This window comes from Dermochelys coriacea, chromosome 10 (genome assembly GCF_009764565.3).
Source record: "Dermochelys coriacea isolate rDerCor1 chromosome 10, rDerCor1.pri.v4, whole genome shotgun sequence".
Taxonomy (NCBI): Eukaryota; Metazoa; Chordata; order Testudines; family Dermochelyidae; genus Dermochelys; species Dermochelys coriacea.
In genome coordinates this window covers 5,515,339-5,529,695 of record NC_050077.1, presented here as the reverse complement: position 1 = coordinate 5,529,695, position 14,357 = coordinate 5,515,339, and the positions used below count along the sequence as shown (strand labels likewise).

Here is a 14,357-nt window from a genome sequence, read left to right as displayed (position 1 = left end):
GGCTGGGGCTACCAGGCCGGGAGGCGGCTTAAGAACGTAAGATCAGCTGTACTGGGTCCCACCAATAGCCCATCTACCCCCGTGCCAGCGTCAGAGGCTTCACAGGGAATGAACCGAACAGGGCAGTTGATGGAGCGGTCCAGGCCCTGTCATGCAGTCCCAGCTTCTGGCAGTCAGACACTTAGGGACACCCAGAGCATGGGGTTGTATCTCTGACGGTCTTGACTAATGTCATTGATGGAGCTGTTCTCTGGGAACTTGTCTCATTCTTTTTTGAATCCCAGTTATGCTTTTTGCCTTCACAACATCCCGTGGCAAGGAGTTCCACAAGTTGACTGTGTTATGTGAAGTTTTAAACTGGACAGCCCTCGTTTTGGGTGGTTTGTCCCCCGTTCTGAGACAAAGCTTGACATGTAATTTTGAAGAGTATGTTGCTCTATCCTGGCTGGCGTGACCTGGCACACACCAGACCAGCAAGAGTGGGGTGCTTTTCACAATGGTGTCCCCTGTAGGGTGTGACCTCGCATGCAACATGGGGTGGTGTCAGACCAGCGGTGACGAGCCTATGCAGTTCCTGCAGGTACCGAGATGTCTGGTATTCTGGAAGTGCGTGAGTGGCCACCCTTCTCCTAGGTCAAGGGTTCTCAAACTGGGGGATGGGACCCCTCTGGGAGTCACAAAGTTATTCCTTGGGGAGTTCGCAAGCGGCCACCCTTCTCCTAGGTCAAGGGTTCTCAAACTGGGGGATGGGACCCCTCTGGGAGTCACAAAGTTATTCCTTGGGGAGTTCGCAAGCTATCAGTCTCAACCTCAAACCCCGCTTTGCCTCCAGCATTTATAATGGTGTTAAATATATAAACAAGTATTTAATTTATAAGGGGGGGCCTCACTCAGAGGCTTGCTATTTGAAAGGGGTCACCAGTACAAAACTTTTGAGAACTACTGTACTAGGTGCAATGCGAATACAAATAATACAATAATAATAATAATAAAAATAATGGGTATCCACATTGCAATTTCTTCTTGGCTGCTACTCCAGCCCCGGAGTCAGGAATGGGCTGTAATCCCATCGGGGGTTTGCAAGTTGCTGGATCAGTGGAAGGCAGAGGTGGGCAAACTACAGCCAGCGGGCCACATCTGGTCTACGGGACCGTCCTGCCTGGCCCTTGAGCTCCTGGCTGGGGAGGCTTGCCCCCGGCCCCACCCCTGCTGTCCCCCCTCCCCCGCAGCCTCAGCCCGCCGTGCCGCCAGTGGTCTGGGTGGCGGGGCTATGAACTGCTGCCGGGCGGTGTGGCTGGCTCTGGTGGCCAGAGCTAGCCACACCTCTGAGCAGCATGGTAAGGGAGCGGGGGGCTTGGATAATGGGCAGGAGGTCCCGGGGGGCAGTCAGGGGATGGGGAACAGCAGGGGTTGGCTAGGCATGGGAGTCCCAGGGGGCCTATGAGGGGGTGGGGGTGTGGATAGGTGTTGGGGCAGTCGGGACAGGGAGTAGGGGGTGGGGTCCTGGGGAGCGGTTAGGGGACAAGGAGCAGCGGGGGTTGGATGGGTCAGAGGTTCTGAGGGGGGCAGTCGGGGCGGGAAGTGGGAGGGGGTGGGGGCCAGGCTGTTTGGGGAGGCACAGTCTTCCCTACCCAGCCCTCCATACAGTTTCAGAACCCCGATGTGGCCCTCAGGCCAAAAAGTTCCCCCACCCCTGGTGTAGGGGAATTGGACACCTTTTTATTTTTGGGGGGGGGTGAGGGTACACTAGAGTTAAAAAGAATAGCTTTTGAATATGACTTTAATAAGTAGTTTTGTACAATGACTAAATTTATCCACTTTGAATAAAGTGAGATAAACAAGCTCCTGTTTCACACTTAGTGTTTCCTCTATTTATTTACACAATACCCTAATTTTTGTCAGGCTTTAAGCCCTACCAGGCCCCTGTCGTCTATGCCGCTGCAGTTTCATCATTGCATACCCTGTGGCCTGCACCATTCTACCTCCAGGCTTCATCTTCATTGGTCTGTGTGGAGCTGGCACAAAGCCCAGCTCAGTGAGCCTATGTCTACACGACAAGCGGACAGCGACCCAGCTGCAGCACGGCAGCTACACAGCTCTAGTAGAGACGCTTGCTGCAGTGACATCAGGGCTTTTCCCCTCACTGTAGTAAATCCACCCCCTGAAGAGCAGGAAGTAGGTCAATGGAAGAACTCTGGAGCGGTGACTATACTAGGGCTTAGGTTGGCTTACCTACATCTCTCAGGAGTGTGAGGTTTTCACACCACTGGGCTATGTAGCACGGTTGCCCTGTTTTAAATAAAAAGAAAAGGAGTACTTGTGGCACCTTGGAGACTAACAAATTTATTAGAGCATAAGCTTTCGTGAGCTACAGCTCACTAGCTGTAGCTCACGAAAGCTTATGCTCTAATAAATTTGTTAGTCTCCAAGGTGCCACAAGTACTCCTTTTCTTTTTGCGAATACAGACTAACACGGCTGCTACTCTGAAACCTGTTTTAAATGTAGATCAGGTCTGTCAGTGCGGGAGAGAGTCCTTCCTATGCTCGCTCTGTGGTCTCCCATACTCCGGGCAGGTCTACGCTTAAAATGTTGCATCGGCACAGCTGCCCCGGTGCAGCTGTGCTGCTATAGAAATTTAAAGAAGTTGCTCTAAGCTGACGGGAGAGAGCTCGTCAGCATGGTTAATCCATCTCCTTGAGAGGCGATAGCTGTGTCACCAGGAGAATGTGTCTACATGGGGGGTTAGGTTGGTATAACTGTGTTGCTCCGGGGTGTGGATTTTTCACACCTCTGAATGAGGTAGTTACTGCAGAACCTCAGAGTTTCATGAGCTCACGAAAGCTTATGCTCAAATAAATTTGTTAGTCTCTAAGGTGCCACAAGTACTCCTTTTTTTTTTTTTTTTTTTGCGAATACAGACTAACACGGCTGCTACTCTGACACAAACTGACCAGTCAACCACACTCCTTGTTTGAGACTGGAAGTACGCAATCAGGCAGCAGCAGAGACCAAAAACCCCTCCCCAATTATGGAACTGTGTTAAACGACTAAAAAAAAAAAGGGAAAGCAGCATTTTTCTTCTTAATAGTAAAGTTTCAAAGCTGTATTAAGTCAACGTTCAGTTGTAAACTTTTGAAAGAACCACCATAACGTTCAGAGTTACAAGAAGCCTCCCTTCCCGAGGCATTCGTAACTCTGAAGTTCTGCTGTATTCCAATATAGGTCTGTAGTGTAGACCAGTCCTCACTGTGTCATGGAAACTATCGCACTTCTGCTGTGTTCCAACACTTCGAATTCCAGCCCACCCTCACATAAATGTTACCATGTATATCCAGTAAATACCCCACCAGGGCTTGTCTTTCACCCTGCTCATACTTTGTATATTTTTGCCAGGGTGTGCAGTATTCTTTGCTATACATGTCTTGTTCTGGGATTCTGAAACATATCTGTGGCTTTTCCCCTTTTAGGAATACTCCAGATAAATTAACAAGAGGTGGAGATCTCTCTTTTGTGAGTCAGGATGGTGTGAACGTTTACCTTTGTGAATGTCATTATTTTTTTCTTGACTTGCATTGATGGTTGCAGATACCAGTAAATGTTGGATGTTTTTTTCCTTTGTTTTGTTTTTTGTGGTGAAAATTCTGTCCTTTGGACAAATGGGTCAGTCCACCTCAGATTTGCTTCTGGTGGAAGTGGGGCTTTGCATTGCAAAATGACATCCTTCCACCTGCTAAAACTTGCACAAGTTCTTACGGACATAGGTTAATCACAAAGAGCAGCGTTAGTCTGGTAAAAAACGAGGGCAGGAGAAATGAAAACAAGACCCCAGTTCTGCAAACAGGCACATGCATAACTTTACTTGGGGGGAGCAGTCCTATTACCTTTAACTTGTTTACTTATGTGAGTAAAGTGAAGCACATGTTTAAGTGCTGCGGGATTGGGGCCTTAGAGTAGAAGTGTATTGCAGCCTTAACTACGCAGTCGTGACTGTTGCCTTTATAAGGGAGGCTATGGTTCTTGTATCAAAAGATTGATTTTATGGCAAAATCTTAGTGTCTCAGTGTAAGGCTGACTTCCATTTTTATTTGGTTGTGTGGATGGCATATAGAAATCTTTATCTGGATTTTAGCAAAGCTTTTTATTGTTTGGGAGGAATCTCTCTCTCTCTCTCTCTCTCTCTCTCTCAAAATACATTTGAGATGTTTTACATAAGGTTAGCATGTAACTTTTTTGTCTGATTGTGTTTGTGTGGTAGCATTCCACACAGTCTGGTTGATTTCAGGTTCCACTCCTTTGCTCCTCTCTTATTCAATTCTTTTAATAACAACCTTCTATCCTAATGTCTGCTGCATACCCCTTTTCCCTCCCCGTCCAGTGCAGAACTCCTTCAAAAGCAGCACATTTTGTTGCTCACCCAGGATTATAAAATAATGAGAGCATCTCGCTCATCCCAAGGACTGTATCCCTTGCTACACAATAGACATAATGAGTCTCACCATTCTCATCTAGGTTGGAGATAGAAACGCAGGGAAAGAGCAGCTTTGAATATTTTCTCATTGGGAGATGGAAGTTGTGACTCTTCGTCTCAGGGACCTGTCTGGCATTCAGATTTGATCAGGTGATTGGAGGTCCTCGAGAACTAACAATAAGCCTGCGATGTCAGCAAAATTCCAAGGAGAGCCGGTTCACATCATGAGGCCTGTACACATCTGTTGTGGTTGGATGCATCTGGTAATCTTTACCCTGCCCCATAGATGATGTGAACTAGGGAAATTCTTCTTATCACCGAGACATGTAGAATTTCCTTCCGCACCTGGACAATAAGAGCCAGCGGTCCCAAGGACATCAGTGTCACTAAGAGCAGCAGTGCTAGAAGTTACCTTTTCTTTATAATGAAAATGGTGAGTGGAATAACCAGTTAGAGTCCACGGCATGCTCTTTCTGTTCTGGTCTCAGCAAATAGCATTGACAGCAATGTTCAGTGATGCTAAGTGCTGTGCAAAATATTTGCAGTGAAACCCACATACATAACACACTTTGTTGCAAATTCTAAATTTGACCCTGATCTGTCCACAAGATCAGTAAGATTTGCAGACCAGCAGCCTGCTTAGTGTGGTTCTTTTGTGGTTTTTTTTTTTTTTTTTTGCATCAAAACCATGCAGAAGTTGCAGTTTGGTGTGATTTTTTTTTTTTTTTTGACACATGCTTTATTTCTGGTTTCTCTTGAATTGGCACTGAAAGCCAGGGGTCTGAATCTCCACCCGTTGAAATGTTGATCTCTAACCTGTGGAAATACAGACTGCTGAGTTTCTCACAGCTCCATTTTCTGTTTCATATGCAAAGCTGATTAGTGTTCTTCTCTTGTTATGAAGGCTGTTGCTTTCTAGACATTAATATGGAGCTACAAATACACAGTAAATTTTGTTTTATTGTTTATATTAAGGTTGGCCTGGAGACTTCAACCGAAATATGGGCTTCATTATGCTAGGCTGAGGACAGACCTAGTGAAACAGCCCTTGCACCAGTCAAAGGCCTAGATGCATGGTGCAGTACATGAGCAGGCTGCTTTCGTTGCTCAAAGCCCCATTCAGTTTGCATGAGCGTAGCAAGCTGCACATGTGCTACACCAGTGGTTCTCAACACAATGCAGGATCAGAACCTTAATAGACAAGACAGACAAAGGGTGTGAGGGGAAACAGACAGAGAAAGGAAGTTTCATTCTCAGGTTTTAGTGTTGTGCTTTTAAGCGGACGCTCTCAGTTTAAAAAACATTCTTCTAAAACCCAAATACCCCCACACCTTACATTACTAATAATACGAAGTTTTTGTAATGGAAAGAGGTTTTTTTTAAAAAATCTTTTACTTCTTGCTTTTGGCTTAGCCTGGCTCCTGGTTTATTCTTAGTCTCTCTTGTTTTGGTTTTTACACGCTACTGCAGTGCTGAAGTTGAAGTTCATGTGGTTAAAAGGAAACTTCTGTTGGATTAGAATTAAAAAGGGTAATAGTGGAAAGTTTCACACCCCCTCCCCCCCTTGGTCTTACATTTTGTAAAAACTTAATGTTACCAAAATATGAATTTTTGGGCTAAGTTTGGCATGGGCTAAATTTTTGAGTCCGTCATTGGAAGCGTGTTTGTGGCTAATACCGCTGCACGGTATGCTGTGAGGACGCACTGCTGCTTATTGAATTTTGCAATGCAGGGCTGAAATTAATCAGTGTGACTTCAAAATAAAGAGATTGTGAGCCACAAAATCCCTAGGCCATGTTAGAACTCCGCTAGCTTTTCTGTCAAGGGAGGAGAGAGTGAAGTATCTTTGTAAGGGTGGGACACTTTCAAGTGAGACAGGGCTGCCTTTTGATCTCAGTTGGGATTCTGGGTTAACAACAGCGGGAAACAATTTTAAGCCTCTGGGTCAAGCAGATATTTAGACCTCGTTTCTGAAGATGGAACAACTTACTTTGACAGATTCCCTCCCCCGTTCCCCTTCTGCGTACGCTCAGTAAACTGTGACGGTTGTTTCAGACTTATTGAGGAAATGGCTGATGCCATTATGACAGACTGACATTCCTCAGTGGTGGGATGTTTTCCCCTTCTTCCATTTCACCCCTCTGATAACGGTTAACCATGCCGTTTTCATTTACGCCGGGTTTGAAGAATGCCTCTCGTGGGGGCTTGTATTAAAATGTGGCGGAAAATTGGTCATTCTCTGACAGTTATCAGCTCCTGCATTCCAGCGTGGCTGTAGCAAGCTAGAGGGGAGGCCTGGGGGTTTTGCGTGTGTGTGAAGGATCTTCCCATGTTATGAAAGCGAACCATGGAACAAACACATTTCTCAATGGCAGTGAAGTGAGGGGAAGGATCATGAACAGGGTTTCTTCTTGGAAGGGATCTCCCCTTTTTTTTTATGTGGAAAGGGGGTTTTAGTCTCATCCCTTGCCGCAGGGTCTAGGATCTGTGCTTGTGGAGTGAAGACAGAGGATGTGAGATGGGTTCAATAATCTGTTCATTGTCTTCTCTGCTCCCTTTCCCAGGTAACTGACAAGGAGTCTATGTAAAAGGTCACACAGCGCAAGGGTGTGTGGATAACCTTCCCATTCTTTCCAAGGAGGTTTCCAGGCATGGTCACAAGCTGGGAAGTCCCTGGCCATTAGACTGCTTTGGAGCAGTGCTGTTAGGGAGGCAGGTTGGTGAAAGGAAGGAGCAAAGGACCAGATGGCTCGAAAAGGAGGCACTGAGTCCCTGCAGCATGGATGGCCTGTTGCCTTCCATCAATCAAATGAGATTTGTGTAAGGTTGGGCATTTGACTGGTCCAGAAATAAATGGTCAATTGACTGATCAGATATTTTGAAATAATGTCAAAAACGGTCACATATGTGAAGCACTAATTGATCAGAACAATGACCCCCCTCCCAAAAAAGTAAGACTTTATGGTCTCCAATAGGTTTAGCTTTAGATAGAAATTTATGACAAATTACAAACCCTCCCCCCCCCAAGTTATGTAACTGAGTGATTCATTTAGCTCAGAAGAATGTGACAAGCAATTAAACAAAGTTCTAAAAGTGGAGGAATGGTGCCACAATGCAATTAACAAGGTCAGCTATCGCCTATGTCAGGGCGTGCTTACGGGAATCTTTGACCGTGGTCAAACAATAAGCAGTCAAATAATGTCAGTTGACCAACTGGCTAATCCTAAATCCGTGGGATTTGGTGGCCAAAACTCCTGCTGCTGCCATGACTGGAGCGGAATGCAGAAGGGAATGGGAAAGATGTAGAGAAACCACCCTGTGGTTTCCTCCCGGTACTGAGTACATACCAATGGGATTTTCCTAATTGAATGATAAGGATATTGGAAGATGCAGGCATATAGGGCTGGTTCAGTGCATGCCATGAATTCATGAGGGTAGCTACCACTCTATATTTGCAAAGTAGACAGTACTTAGTGCTTTTAATTAGCTGGGTAATTCTTGAAACATCTCTCTGTAGGTTAGGTATTGAGGGCCTGTTTCTCCACTCCATCGTTTTACTTTTGCCATGTGATAGTAAAACACTGCCCATTCAGAATGAATTGTGTGGGGAAGAAGGGAATCTTAATTGGGGATCTGAGGGGGAATTTAAGTGCCTTGTCCAAGCAAATCGAAACAGCAAATCTGTGGCAGACTCAAGATTACGACTCCAGAGTTTAGTGGCTTCTAGCTGCATGCTCAATCTATTAGAGACGACACTGTGTCTCTGTTAATTGTCTTTTTATACAGTCCTATAGCATCTGGATGCTATAATAGTAATTAAAACAAGCAGAAGCGTTGTCTAAGACATATGCTCATTTAAATGAAACTTAAATAAAAGCTTGTATAGTATCTTTCATGCAAACCAGATCCCAAAATGATTTATTGAGATGCAGTACAGGTACAAAGCTAAATATAAGAAATAATAGCAGGAGGTAAAGGCAATGCGGAATAAGTTTGATAGCTAATTAGAGTCGGTTTTCCATTCTGATCTTTGTTCTTGAGTGTTCCTATATCCTTGAAAACTATTGCATTGATTCCCATTTTAAAAAAAAAGGAAACCCTCTTGAGGAGATTTTATTGGAAGTGCAATTGCAGCAGTTATTACTAATTAAGGAAATAGATCAACATCCAGGGATTGAATGTTTGCTTTTTTTGATCACTGGTTTTGAGCAAAGTCTATAGGTCCTAAGATCATGTGTACAGTAGTGGTTCCCTTCCTCTCTTTCCCCCCGATTATTTCTGATGTGTGAATGCCCAGATAGGTGCATATGCATGTAAAAACCCATTTTGGGCACTTGGGGATTTCAAAGTTCTATTGAGAAATCCCTTTCTGCAATGTGACCCATGCTCTGTAAAGTACTTTGAGATAAAAGGCATCATATAAATCTAATTCTCCTTCTCCGTAAATATTAAATAGTACTAATTTTTTCCCTGATAAGTAGGGACCTACTCAAAAATGGTTGAAGCTTATAACTTTATTCGTCCTAACCCTTAAATCTCAAAATCTAAAACCTTCTCCAGGGAGTGAGTGTTCGTTACAAAAGGACTCTGCTGCCTGAAGATTCCCCCCCTCTCCCTCCACCCCGTGATCCTGTTACTTTGAAAGGCTCCCAGTCGTTTTCAGACCGTCTCGTCTGGATTACAGTATAGCCTTTGCATTTTTTTTCCAGTGTAAAATTTTAATTGACACACTTGGACTTTAGTTAACAACTCTATAAAACAAAGACCATACATTAGCACTGTATCCCTTCAGCAAGTTGGATGCCACCAGTTAAACTGTGGAAGGAGGAGCTCTGTAAGGAAGACAGAAGCATATTTGGCACTAAACACTGCACTTTCACTTCAGTAAAATAGCTTCATGAATAACAGGCATTGATAGCTCCAGGGGAATGACAACAAGATTGGAGTGAGAGAGAATTTGTCTCTCTAAGGTCAGCAGTTCAGCTAGATTTGATTTGAACTAGAAAGGTATTTCAGAGATGTCCTTAAACTGGACGTTAATCTGTTATTTGATTCGCTTTAAAACAAATAACTGTACTTTGTTCAGAGACTTGTGGGCTATGAACGGTGGCATATTTTCTTATTTGCCTTCATGTTGTTATTTTGAACAAAGTAGTGAGAGAATGTTTTTTTTCTTTTAAATAGTCATTAGCTGTGCTATTAATGGCACATCTAATAAAATGAAGAATTTCAGTACCAGATGTACTTTTCACCATATTTATCTTCTGAATCTCAACTTTGATGATGCTGTGTTGGTTAGTTTCACTTTCTGGCTCTCCTCACTGCTAACACAGGGCTGTGGTATTTCGGTTTCCAATCCTGCAGTGGAGTGTGTCAATTGAAAATAAGATGTTTCACTCGATCCTTTAATAATATATAAAAACTGCAACCACTCTTTTCGTTTTTTTTCTGTAATAAAATCTAGATTTCAGGCCTAAACTAAGTTGCCAGCATCCACTCAACAAGGTATCTTTTTTAGAATGCTTTGTCAGGTCAAAGGTGAAGTTGATTTATGGCCCTAAGCATATTTTTCATGTGTGTAAAATGTAGTTTGCTTTTCGTGCAAAGATCTATGCTCTCGGTTCATTTCTTCTTGTGGTTTGGGCTTTAAGTAGAAGTTAAGACTTTTTTTTTTTTTTTAATGGGGGGGGGCGGGGTGGGAGTGGAAGGGGGGAAACGTGACCGGAAAGTTTTGGATTTCACATCTTTAAATCTTTATAGAGCATGAAGAATGGGATTCTCTCTTTCTTTTACCATGACAGGCTGCGGGCTGGATTGGGAAATGGAGCCGAGGTGACAGGGCAAAATGCATAAGACCAAATAATTCCAGCTTGGTGATTCTCTGTATTGCCTGTCCCAGTTGATTATTGGTAGCATGTGGGATCAAAGAGGGAACGTATCCTGTCTTGAAGTTTTTTTGTGAATGGAGAAGTACAGGAATGCACCTTCTGAGGTGAAAATAAGTAGTGAGTGTTGATTAACAGTTGATGACAATTTACATGCCTTACTTCCATAAAGATCAGCTTGCGTCAGGTAGGGGAGGCTGATCCCACCCGAGCTGTCAAGAGCTCTGACTACTGCTTATATGGGAGGAAACATGGGTCTCTCTTCAATTAATTGTCAAGTTGTAACGGAGCCTCAGTAACAGCAACATGCTTTGAAGAGGAAATGTCACAAACTGGACAGGTAAATTGATGCAGTTTAAGACACTCAAGTACAGGGAGCAGCAGGAGATGATAAAAGCGTCGGGGAGAAAGTGGCCTGAACAGTTAGAAGGAATCTGACTCTTCCCGGCAGACTTAGTGGTCGGAGTTGGAGTCTTTCAGAGATGACTTGGGTTTTTTGGGAGTTGTTTTAAAGCAATCTTGAGTGTGTTGAGAAGCCACAGATGATAACACAGGTTCCGAGATGCCTGAAAGCTAAATTCCGGTTACTGTCAGCTGGATGTGGGAAGGAGAACTGCGGGAAAACTTGTTTGAATGTGAGAAAGAAGGTTAAGTGTATTGTAGATTCTTAGAAAATTGCTCAGTTCTTTAAGGTTTGTGTGTGGGTCTCTAGTCCGTAAGCCGATACCAGAAAGTATGGAGCAACATGGTCCCGGGGATTTGAACACTGGACTGGGTGTAGTGACATTGGGGATCTGTTCCTGGCTCTGTCACCGGCCTACTGTGTGGCCTTGAGCATGTCCTTTCTGAGGGCTTGTCTACACGGGGCAGTAATGTGGACTATGGGGGTGTGATTTCTACAGCGTCCTAGAGTGTTGCATGTTAATTGGTTCGTGTAGACCTGGCTGGTGTGCATTTAAGTTCCTTAGTACTTTGTAACATGATGGTGTGAACTACTACAGCACTACGTTAAAAGGGAGCTTTTAGTGTGCACTAGCCAGGTCTACCTGGGCCAATTAATAGTGCAACACTTTAGGAAGTTACACCCCTGTAGACCACATTACTGCCTCGTATAGACAAGTCCTGAGCCTCTGTTTCTCCTCTCCCCTTTGTCTTGTCTATTCAGATTGTAAGCTCTTCAGAGCGTGGGTGTATTTGTTTGTACAGCGCCTAGCACAATGAGCAATCTAGGAGCTCCTGTAATATAAGTAAGTAATAATGTCTGGAATGGAGTTTTTCATTTGGGTATGACAAAAACAAAACCAACCTGCCCCCCCTGCAATCAGAGAAATGAACAGAGTTGGGATACATGAGGTTCTGGGTTCAAATCCCAGCTCTGCTACTGACTTGCTGAGCAGTCTTGGACAAGTCACTTAATCTCTCTCTTCGATGCTCTCCTCACACTGCAAACTTCACACGTCTCCCGCCTATAGTGATTACAAATGATTAAAATGGGGATTGTACATAACTACCTCACAGGGCTGTTCTGAAGTTTAGTTAATATTCTTACAGCACTTTGAATGTGGTATTATTGTTTATAATAAATTCAATCAACTTTCTAACTGACTGTAACCTCAGTAAGGCTTTTAGTGATATTTTCTATATTTGAGCTACAAACTTTTTTTCAGAATGCTAAAGATTTTTTTTTAAAGCATGGGTGTTTAAATGTACACACTGATGATAAACACTTGTGTTAATGGATTTGTACAAGAGTTTGGAATGAAATGACAGATTTATCTCATCTGTTTAACACAGGGAGCAATACACAGCATATGTAGAGAATTTTCCTTTGTATTTTTGCACAGATTCACCGTGCGATTTGGTGGCATAACAATTTACAGATTACAAAGCTAAGGGTTTGATTGTCAGAATGAATAATACATCCATCCACATCTACAAGTAAACCGGTGCAAACTCCAAAACAGAATGAAGTGTCCTGGGGCCTGATTTCTGTTAGTCACTGGAAGTCGAAGTGGACTTCGAATCAATCCGTATGCCAACATGTTCCAATATGGACATTAGGCTGCCCATCATCTGCTCTGTCATTAGAATTCTGTATCATGTTACACACTGGTGCAAAAGTTTATCCATGTGTTATGGATGTGAAACTGCCAAGGGCATATTAATTCCATTCTTCTGTCACGTGTTTAAACTGCTCTTGAAGTCAAAATAAATGCTTGGAATTGAGATAAGCTGTCAGCTACTGCATTGCGTGAAGTTTGCAAATGCAGTTGTCAAGTTTGACACTCCGTTCTCACCAGCACGTAAGGACTTGTCCACATGGGCTCCTCGTAAAGGGCAAAATGTTCTTCCCTGCAGAAAGCCTGGCTTAATGGGCTTTGTCAAAGCATGCTCAGTGCAGGGTGGGCTTCTCCTGGTTAGGATGCATGGTCACCCTGCAGCTGCCTCTATGAGAGCTGCACTGCTCCCTAGTGTGCGGGACAGAAATCTTGTGCATAGAGCACTGGACTGGCAGGTAGGAGATGGGAAGTCTGTCTCCTGTTCTAGCACTGTGAGACCTTGGGCAAGTTTCTGTCTCTGGAGAATGGAGATGATGATGCTTTATATGAGCGTTGTGAGGCTTTACTCCTGAATGTGTGTAATGTGCTTTGAGATGCTCAGATAGAAGACACTAGAGAGGGGCAACGTATCCTTGCTATGCATGGGCAGTTTGGTTACTGTCCTGACCAAACTTTTGTGCCTTTGTTTGGCTCTAGGTTCCAGCCTGTTGCTCTCACGGCTGATAGAGCTGGGGAACACTGCAAAGTAGTGCAGTCGGTCGTGTGGATGGGATGGGGGGAACATGTTGCAGCTGAGGAAGGTGCAAGGTCTAACGGTCACACTTCCAGCTGATTGAAGATCAAAGATCAATGTTCTAGTGAACTTCGGTGTCTTATACCTATATATATACACACACACACACACACACACACACACACACACACACACACACACACACACACACACGTGTGTATATATACACATACACACACAATCCTCAGCCAGGAAGAGGATTATATAGATGAAGTGTAGTAATATGTACCTGAGTATATTGATTGCCCTCTAGTGGTAGTTCTAATTATAATACTACTTAGTGCAGGAAATGAGTGTTGGAAGAACCCAGAAATTTTAACAGGAGGGTGAGCATAATTGTGTCTTGTGGGAAGAGTAAAGTCTGGTGGATTTTAAGCAGCAAACTGCAAGGTCTGTGGCTTTCCATATACATCTCTACATAAATGTGTGCATGTATAGTATTGTACGCATGTGAATAATATGCTATAATAGTGGTGACATAGGTCTTCGTATTTGGGAAGTATAATGGAGTGACATTTGGGAGGAAACATAAGAACTTACCTGGGTAAGATGAGTTTTTAACCAAATTAGAAAATTTCCTAATGTGAATTGATTATAAAATTGTTACATTAAAAGTTGCAGAAATATAAACGGTTGTATTAAAAAAAAATCTTTATTTTGTGAGAAGTCTCCCCCCCACCCCAAAACTGTACAATTCTTAGATGTGCAGTTCATGCCAACTTATAATAGATATTTGCTGCTTTTAAACTTAAATACCCGGTACAATAGTCTGCATATATAGTGTATACTTTTCTTCAATGGCCGTAGTGTATATTTTTCCTAATTTGCCCTTTCCTTGTTTATCTTGCTCACAGTGCAGGAGTCTAATTTAGATTTTTTTCAAAATTGATTAGCAGTTATGGGTTGGGTCAACAATTTGTGCAGCATTTAGAGGTAAATTTGATTAGCACTTTTTAAAAACTCTGCAGCAAATTGCAATGCTAATCAAGGTAAATCAAGCCATGTAGGGTTTTTTAAGGACAGAGAATTTTTTTTTAACCAAAGCAGAGATATTAAGTTGTCTGATGTTGGGGAGCATTATAATTCTGCTGGTTTCATGTACTGAATCTTTTAGTTTTACAGTTCTGAGACGAGCTTTGGTTTAAAAAAA

At 43.3% G+C, this 14,357-nt stretch overlaps 1 protein-coding gene across 1 annotated transcript in view; it reads left to right on the top strand.

The window, feature by feature from the left end:
- LMF1 (lipase maturation factor 1) overlaps positions 1 to 14,357 on the top strand; it is a 364,576-nt gene that overhangs the window by 707 nt on the left and 349,512 nt on the right.